This window comes from Podarcis bocagei (genome assembly GCF_964188305.1).
Source record: "Podarcis bocagei genome assembly, chromosome: 13".
Classification (NCBI taxonomy): Eukaryota; Metazoa; Chordata; class Lepidosauria; order Squamata; family Lacertidae; genus Podarcis; species Podarcis bocagei.
In genome coordinates this window covers 23,745,546-23,755,671 of record NC_138138.1, presented here as the reverse complement: position 1 = coordinate 23,755,671, position 10,126 = coordinate 23,745,546, and positions in this window count along the sequence as shown.

Below are 10,126 nucleotides of genomic sequence, written 5' to 3'. Positions count from 1 at the left end.
ACCCTCAAGTGTTAACAGAATAACAGTTCTCCCCCCATCTAATATACACAGGTGACCTTCTCAGTCGTTTTTGCCCATTTGTCTCCCAGTCTGCTGTCCTTAATAGCTCAGCAGGTCCACTCCTTGAGGAAGCCATATCCTCTTGACATGTGACAGTACCACCTTTGCCCTCATGAGTTTGTAACATGTATGTGGGGAGTTCTTTGGCTTCTGATCTCTGAGGTAACCATCTCTGATAACAAAATGGGGCCCCAGCAATAAGCAGAACTTCTGAGGTTTAGGAAGTTAATAATACATATACCCACAAAACCTCCCTTGTTAGTTTCAAGCACTGTTTCTAAAAGTTCAAAAGAAGACTTGAGGTTTTGATGAAAATCAGAAGAATGGCATGGGGAGGGGGTGATTTTTTTTTTTAACTTAAACTTATGGCCAACTTGCAGCCAATTCAAGGCCAGCAAAAACAACAACAACAACATCTTCACACAATGTATAATTAAATTAGGGACTTCACTAGCACATTGTGTGCTCATGAATGCTGTAACTTCATGACACATCTTTGGGAAGAAGTTCTCTTCCCCGCCTCTCCCTTATTTTGGTCTTGACCGTTTGGTCTTTAATCACGGTGCTGCCACCTCTGATCTAGAGCAATTGTACAAAGCTGTTGGGAAGATGGGTTACTAGCTTAGACAATGCAAAAAGAAAAGTGAAAGAAACAGCACAATCCCACACATGGTTCTATTCAGAAGTAAGTTCTGCTGTGAACAATGGTCTGTTGTTGGTGGTGGTATCTTGAGAAGGGTGGGAGTGGCTGGAGATGGCATATGACCTGAGGGGACTCTCAGGCCAAATATGTTTGGAGGGCCACATTTGGTTCCTGGGCCTGAGGAATCCACTAGTTATATTAAGCCGGACCATTGGTCCCATCTAGTTCCATACTGGTAACACTGGTTGCGGCTCTCCAGGGTTTCAGGCAGGGGACATTCCCACACCTACATGGAGATGCTGGGATTGAAACCTGGGACTTTCTGCATGCAAAGCAGGGACTCTTGCAGTGATTTTTCCCTGGTCCATATGCAATGTGGGAGAAAAAAGCAACTGAGCTCAGCGAAAGAGTGGGGTATGCATTTCCTTAAACGACCTTATGATTGGATTACTGCAATGTACTCTAAATGCGGCTAACTTGGGGTTGGTCCAGGAGCTAAAGCGGATGAAGAATATGGCAGCTAGGTTGCTTGTGGGGGCAAACTACCACCAGCATCCTGCTTGCTGGATTTGAACCAACCGCTAATCTGCTTCCAGGCCATGTTCAAGGTGTTGGTACTGTAAGATATAAGTCCAGTGGTACCTCGGTAACCCAGAAATAGTATCTTGGGTTAAGAACTTTGCTTCAGGATGAGAACATAAATTGTGGGGCGGCAGCGGGAGGCTCCATTAGCTAAAGTGGCACCTCAGGTTAAGAACAGTTTCAGGTTAAGAATGGACCTCCAGAACGAATTAAGTTCTTAACCCGAGGTACCACTGTACTAACATGTAAATCTCTATACAGCTCAGGACCAGTAGGTGGTTGTGGCCTGCAAGAAAGTTTCTCTCGCAAGTTTGAAAGATCTCAGAAGCCCACTCTACAGCAGCTTGGAGCAGGGCTTTTATCATGGCTGCCCCTGTTCTGTGGAATAGCATTCCTGACAAGATATACGAGGTGCCTACTATCTGCACTTTCCAGAAACAATTGGAGGCATTTTGTTCTGGATAAACGTGGTTGCTCACCGCAAGTGCCCACTTGTTGGGGTCTTAGTATTGCGCCAAATGTATTTGTTGTTTTTCTTTTTAAAATTATCTTACATGTACTTTGTTTTCAGGCGGTGGTTTAGAAGGTGATTAATAAAGCAATAATTAATTCATTATAAATTCAAATAATAAATTGATCACAGTCTAAACTGCAAGCAACATTAATACAGTGGTGCCGCGCAAGACGAAAAGAATCCGTTCTGTGATTCTCTTCGTCTAGCGGTTTTTTCGTCTTGCGAAGCAAGCCCATTGACGGATTAGCGGCTTTTAGCGGCTTTTAGCGGCTTATCGGCTTATCGGATCAGCTGATAAGCGGCTTAGCGGCTTAGAAAAAGGGGGGGAGGGAAAAAAACGCAGGAACTCGCAAGACATTTTCGTCTTGCGAAGCAAGCCCATAGGAGATTCGTTTTGCGAAGCACCTCCAATACGGAAAACTCTTTCGTCTAGCGAGTTTTCCGTCTTGCGAGGCATTCGTCTTGCGGGGCACCACTATAAGTCGCTCAAGTCACACGTCTGCATTTGTATCTATTTGCGCAAATCTTGATAACTGGCTGTACACAACAGGACAATTCCTCACAAACTCTTCTGTTTTCGAAATAGCATCTGTTATTTTCATAATGATAAAAACATGCATAAACATTACAGAACTAATGCAGCGTATCGGAGCCAATGAGGTGCATCACATCATCTCGTCTCCCTCTGAATTTCCTAGTTCTGCTGAAAGTCTTTGCTTCCCCTTTTAGACTGTCCTATTTCTTATTACCCCACCCCAAATGTGTGTGTGCGCACACACACACACACACACACAGAGAGAGAGAGAGAGAGAGAGAGAGAGAGAGAGAGAGAGAGAGAGAAAACATTTTGTTCTAAGATTACCAGCGTGTGAAAACTACCACAGTAAATCTGAAACAAAACTGTCAGAATACTGGGTCATTTTGCAACAGGGCTGCGTAACACACACCCCCCCCCAAGGCAGACAAAAAGGCTATACAGTACCCATAATGCCTTCCCAGAGCAAAAGGGTTAAGAATGTAAGAAGAGCCTTGCAGCTGGATCAGGCCAAAGGCCTGTCCAGTCTGGCATCCTTTCCCCCAGCCAGATAGTAATGGAAAGCTAGCAAGGACATTATTTCTGCATCACAGGGGGTTGGACTAGATGATCCTTGGGGTCCCTTCCAACTCTGTGATTCTATGAAGGGCAATAGCATTACAGACTGGGGTCCCTCCAACTTCTACCTGGAGATGCCAAGGATTGAACCTTGGACCTTCTGCAGGAAGAACAGTTCTCTACCACTGAGCCCTTGATAACCATACCTTCCACAAATGTGTCTCTTCCCCCTGTAAATCCATCTAGGCCAGTGGTTCCTAGTTGGGGGTCTGCAGACACCAGGGAGTCCATTTAACCCACCCAAGGAGTCCATGGCACCATCCACATAACAAAAGCTACCATAGAGATATCAAAAGTAGGGAGGTCCATGGCTTGGCTTTGGGGGGGAAACGGGGTCTGCAGTACTTAGATAACTGAGAACCACTGAACTTGGCTAAAGGCCATCACTAGTTGAGTCTGAGACACAGAGAAGAGGAAAAATTCAAACTGGGGACTCGCTGATTCATAGCGTTTATAGTCTCTTCATTGCTATACCGCACCACCTAGATAAACTTGTGGCTTTTAACAACTAATATAATCTGAATTGCAAAACTATCTTGGTCTGATTGTTGCCAGAACTCAACATGAACACCTCCCTTGTTCTCTCATAATGGCAATGGAGCCCACCTGAGAGGTGCCAGAACTGAGTTCAGGCTGGGGAAAAAAGCCCTAGATACACAAGCTTGTTAAAGCAAATAAATAAATACAAGAGAGTAAGCCCCCACAGACCACTGTAAGACTTATTTCCAAGTAAACGTGAGCAGGAGTTTACAATACTGTATAGAAACACAACACATATTTTAAAAGGGGTGTTTGTGACTCAACGGCATGCCAATATGAAGTATCTTTTGTCTATTTCCAGAAGTTTAAAAAACTTTATACTAGGTATCTGAGGTGGCACTTCAGCAGAATATCACACGCTTTCTCAGTGCTAGGTCGAGCATATCTTTCTGCTGTATTTTGGGGGGCAGAGGGGGATTTTTGCCTTCTAGGCTTATATCACCAGGCACTTAACTACTAATAAAAGCTTGATGCTGGTTTTTGTATTTGGATAGTCCCCCAACAGCCGGAATTAACAAGATTATTTTGAAGGAAGGTGAAGACAGGTGACCCCACCTAGGCCTGAAGTCACCCCCCCAACCAGGCCTCAAAACTGTCCAAAATTCCTTTGTCTTCTAAAAATCCAAAACAGCTTTTCTCGCAAGATGCTGTGGCAAGGGCAAACCATTACTTTTAAAGGCTAATGAATAGGCTCTGTCATTGCCAAGAATACTCAGGCCTGAGAACTGAATCTTATCTCATTCTAGTTGCAACATCTTGGACATGCAAGGCTTCTCACCCCCCTTTCCTGGGAAAGGTGCCAAGAGTCCAATAGTCCCAAGACAGCTTTCTGTTCATGCTCAGAGGAACACATGGGCAGGACTCTGGAAGAAGGAGGAGAAAGGGGGAGGGAACTGGAAAGGGGTATATATGCTATGTGCACATGACTGTGAACCCGTGCATGCTTTTTGTGAGTTATCACACTTGCTCCTTCTACCAGTTCATGGATGGTAGAAATAAAGCTTTTTCTCTGAAACTATTCCTTGAGTGTCTGTTGACTCCCACTTCCCTTTCCCAGGTGCAATATTTTTCCCACCCGAGGGCAAAGCCTCATAAGGCTACAATTTGACTACCTAAAATTCCAGTATAGTAAAAGGAGGCCTCCAAATACTTATGGAAAAAAATAACAGTTGGAAGGCACACGTCTGAAATAAGTTGGGTGGGGAGTGTATAAAAACAATTGGCTGGTTTTTAGGCCTCTGCCTGTAGTTAAATTAGCAAGATGGCTTCCCCTACCACCTCACAGGAAGCTTCCGGAAACAGGTGCGGGGCAGCGCTAATGAAGTCTTCTTTAAGAATAAGGCGTCATACACCTGCTTGTGAATCAGATGTGTTAATGGAAATCAACTTGCCTGGGATAATTAGAACTTAATTAGTGGCTGATACTTCATGCTCGCTGTGGGTGAGGAACATACCACCCTAACCCAGGCAGTGCAGAGGCCTGTTTCATTATTAAGAATGTGGGGAAGGTGTTAATAAGCTCTTCCTTCTTTGGGGTAAAGACGGTGACACCTCCTTCACAAAGACACGGCTGTTCGACTTCTCTTATTGTTGCTAAGCATCGCTGACCCAATTTGACTCAAAGAGAACTACTTCTCAAGGAGGAGTTGAAGGGGTTCAGGGTTATCTGAAGCAAAGCAAATGAATTGAGTGTTGCTGGCAGAACTGGGATCATTGCTGTTGTTGCTGCAGATTCACATTCATTACATGAGGGCTCCATTGGAGTTGGAGATTTGTCCCCCTGATCATGCTTTCCATTCCAAGGAGGATCTACGTCAACCATCTTGTTGTGATGTTTCATTTCCAGTTTCAAACTTATATCATCATTTTTATTGTCATCGTTTCCTCCAGAGACTAATGGGAACTGTCTTTTGGTGCGATGTTGCGAATTCTCAGTTTGAGATCCCTTGTCTAACCTCACAGAACTACAACTCCCAACATAGGCGCCAGGTCTAGGGGGCCCTGGGTGACAGGACGCCCACAAAAACGTGACTTCTGTTTTCTAGCCATGCTGTTAAATCTGATGGGAGATGTGAAGGGCACCATGTTGGGTATCTAGGGCTGCCATACGTCTGGATTTTTCCTGGAATTGGACAGCATTTTGGCGTCCAGGGAGATTTTTGCAGAATCAACAAAATGTCTGGGAAAATCTGGATGTATGGCAAGGGGGGGGGTTAATTTTTTTTTTTTAAAGGCCCAAACTTTATATTTTGGGGGAGATGTTCCCAAAAAAAGGACAACAACTTTGTTTGAGAAAAGAAAAAGGGAAAACCTCAATATCTGGATTTGCCCAGATTTTCAGTTTGTGGAATATGGTAACCCTAGTATCTCTGCTTTAAATCTTAAACTGAGCCCAGAAGCAGACTGACAACCAGCGAAGCTCACACAAAACTGGTGTGATATCCTGTTTTATCCTCGCAGAAACCTTATGAGACAGTTGAGACAGAGAAACTTTGACTAAGATCAGAATTCTTTGTCCCCACAGTTCAAAACCAGTGCTATTCTTTACACCACCTGGGCTTGTTAATGGCAAGGAAAATTAAAGCACCTATGTTTGCTTGCTTGTTTGCCAGGGAACAAGTCTCACTCTGAGAAAACATACAACGTGTGTGACATACAGCATTGGTTCAGAAAGAGAAAGGGCAGTTCCCAATGATGGAGGCTGAAACACTGGCTAACAAAAGGGATTGCGGAAACATTTGTAGCTCATTCGTGGGGGAAACAGCTAAACTTCACACATTAAATTTCTGGTGTACACACAAGGTGCTTGATCCAGAAAAAGTTAAGCACTTTCACATCCCCTTAAAGTTTGAGCTGTTCAGTCACCATCTTTCAGCACTAATTTACCTCACAGGGTTGCTTTAAGGATCAAATGGAGAGGGGGAAGAAGCGTGTGTGTCACCTTGGAGAAAAGGTGGGATATAAATGCAATAAATAAATATACAGTGGTACCTCTGGTTACGAACTTAATTCGTTCCGGAGGTCCGTTCTTAACCTGAAACCGTTCTTAACCTGAGGTACCACTTTAGCTAATGGGGCCTGCTGCCGCCGCACAGTTTCTGTTCTCATCCTGAGGTAAAGTTCTTAACCTGAGGTACTACCTCTGGGTTAGCGGAGTCTATAACCCAAAGTGTTTGTAACCCGAGGTGTTTGTAACCCGAGGTACCACTGTATAACATTAAAAAGAAAAACAACAACAAAGAGCCCTCTGATTAAAATCAATGAAACTTGAGAGCTCTTAATTGTGGCTCTGTTGTGCCTGAGAACTTTTAATGTGTACACCTCATAGAGCCAGCCCTATTATTAGGCAGTGACACAATGACCTCAGGTGGCAGAGGCTGGCAGGGACCTTGCTTTGACTGTAGCCCTTGGTTGGAGAGCTGAGGGGTGTGTGTTGCAGAGCCTGCACACCTGTATCTAGCTTACTGCCTTCAGGTGTGGCGAAGGACACCCTCTCATTGCCAGTGATGAAATAAATTCCAGCTGCCAAACCAGTCAGCTTTCGTACATGGGATGGCGAGGATGCCATTTTGTCTTTCACTTCAGGCAACAAAATGTCTTGAGCTGCCCCTTATATATATAAAAAACAACTACCGAACACTGAATGCGATGAGCATTTAGAAGCACATAGGCAGGTGTTATAATAACTGAGAGGGGGATAGGCCACAGCTTCCTGTTGAATGGAGTCTCGGTGGCAAACTCAGTGGGTTGCGATGTGGCCATATAATTTGTGAAGTAGCATTTCTAGTCTCAGCTGGGATATCTGAGATTGGAGGCAGTTAATAGTGTTTAGGAGTGATTTTGTTTCCTATAATCTACACACACAGCTCTGGTTAAACAGCTTGGGCAGTTTTTTGAACAAATGCAAAAAAAAAAAAAAAAAAAACCCTGGCAAAACTGTTTCTCTGGCAGGAAAAATGGGAATGGTGTATATGCCTCAATCCTTCTTTCAAACTATCTTCACGTTGCTTGCGCAGCTGAGTGACTTTCCATGATCACTGAACAACTTCCACAACCCCCCTGCTCCTCTTCCTTTGACCCAGGAGAAGAGGGAAGGCTTCTAAGCCAGAGATCGCTGCTTTCAGACAGGCTTGGGCCGCTGGCACCTTATCAGTGTGACAGTGAGGGTTGCCAACGTCTTTCCCTGACAGAGGCTCCTGTGCTGTATGATTCAGAAGTTCAGCAGCTTCACAAGTTCAGTTCCCCCCGCCCACATTTGCAGTTTTGGTGACTCCGGTGCACCTGTTGTACCCCTTCCTGTTAAAGGCACAGGTGCTTCTCCCAGAAAAGAAGTTGGCAACCCAAAGCACTTACGCATATGCAGATATGCGTTAAAGGGGAAACAACCCCAACTGGGGTAAGGTATTTAGAACCTGGCTTGGGAGGGATGATTTTGAGCGTGGAAGCCAGGGGCTGGGAAGGTTAAGGAGTCCTTCACCCAATCCATCCGTTTAAACTCTCAGCCTCTAAAGGCTGCTTTTCATTAGCACCACTGGAGCTTCATTATGTGCATCTGTGTCTGACATGCGGTCTGCCCCTTGGGATGCCTTCATGAGGGTTCCCCATAATCTTTAGGCTGTGTACACATTGCAGTTTGCCATTTCTAAAGCTGCAGGCATCCAACAGTAGCCTCAATAATACCTACCTTGTCATTGACGCGGGTGGCGCTGTGGGTAAAACCTCAGTGCCTAGGACTTGCTGATCGTAAGGTCGGAGGTTTGAATCCCCGTGGCGGGGTGAGCTCCCGTCGTTCGGTCCCAGCTCCTGCCCACCTAGCAGTTCGAAAGCACCCCTAAGTGCAAGTAGATAAATAGGTACCGCCTTATAGCGGGAAGGTAAACAGCGTTTACGTGTGTGGCACTGGTGCTGGCTCACCAGTGCAGCTTCGTCACACTGGTCACGTGACCCGGAAGCGTCTTCGGACGGCGCCGGCTCCCGGCCTCTTAAGTGAGATGAGCGCACAACCCTAGAGCCAGTCACGACTGGCCCGTACGGGCAGGGGTACCTTTACCTTTACCTTTTACTCCTCTTTGAATGCGTTTTCGCCTCAAACCAGCTTCCACTTGAAGCTCCCAAACATAATAGTAGTTAAGCTGGGGTGTGTACATTTGAGACAGTCATTGCACATGTGCAGATGACAGCTTCACTGAATAGGAGTTTGGGGTGTGTTGCGGGCGCAGGGAAGCAAAACTGATAACCCACATTGGGTGAAGGCATGCCCACACTCTCTCTGGTGTGTACAGCAGTGCAAAAATGTGAGTTAACCCTGCTGCATTTTAAGTCGCTATTGTGTACGCGGCCTTATTTGTGGTCCCGCTTCCCACTCCTCTAATTTCCCCCACCTTCTTTGCTCATCTTGATTCTGAAGATCTTTTGTGGCTTGCAGAGCAACAAACCAGCACAAGGCCCTGGCCAGATGGTGTGAAGGAGATAACCGAGCCTTTCAGCCTTGCCAGAAAAACCCAATCTTTACATTTTAAGAAAGAGACAAGAACCCACAGCGAGAAGCACTTTCAGCTTCCTTTGCATGAGGCTGCAAGGAGAGGGCAGCCTTCACCAAGTTGGTGCTCTCTGGGCGTTTTGGACTCCAGTTCCCATCAGCGCCAGCCAGCCCAGGGTTGATGGGAGTTGTAGTCCCAAATATCTGGAGGGCACTGCATCAGTGGAGGCTGGGGACTGGGGTAGAAGGTGGGGCTTCTAGATCAGAAGCTTTTAATACATCAAAAGGCAACGTGTGTGAAAGTACAAGAGGCAATCTTTAGGCCTCGTAGCAGCATTAAGTGTGTGAACAAGATGTCCACCATGGGATGACAACAGTGTATCAGAGGACTCAGCTATACAGCTGCAAATAAAACGTTTTAAGTGTGTTGTAAGGTGCATTATATACAAATGTGACACTAGATGGCGATGGTGAGCTATGGCAAATTCAATATATTTTTCAAAACTTTTTTTAAAAAGCATTTTCACAACATTTTTATATGTGTCTAGATTCCACCAGAATGTCCTTTAAAAATAAGCACACTTAGAGCTCAGTCTGATAACCCGGGTGAGAAACCTCAGGGTGGGGGACTCTGTCCGGGCCACACACCCTCTCTCCAAGCCGTACCCCCTCACCAACCCTCTTCCTCACTCCCCTCAAGTCAGGGGTGCCAACTTGAATAAAATATGGGGGGGGGGCAGGTAAGCCCCACACTGCATAATAGATCACATGACGCCACACACCCACACACCCACACACCATTTGAATGGCATTGCCCATCAACTTTGGGTAGGCAACCCAACAAAATATTTTATGGGGGTGGGGGCTAAGGAATCTTGGCCTCTAGGACTTGTCTCCTATGTCTCAAGTGCTTTAGGATTGTGTCCTTGAACTCTGCTAATGTCACTTACTTGCTTACCTGGGTGGAGGATAAAGAGTTTGGGCAGAAGCTAGCCTATTGTAGAAATGTAAAAATTTGTTCCACCTGCTTCCAAATCTGATAATAAGGCCTCAGGTATAGGGTTGCCATATTCCCAAAACTGAAAATCTGGACAAAGTTATGAGCTTTTTTTTGTGTGTGTAAAGCATCAACAAATGTCCTGGCAGCCACATTCT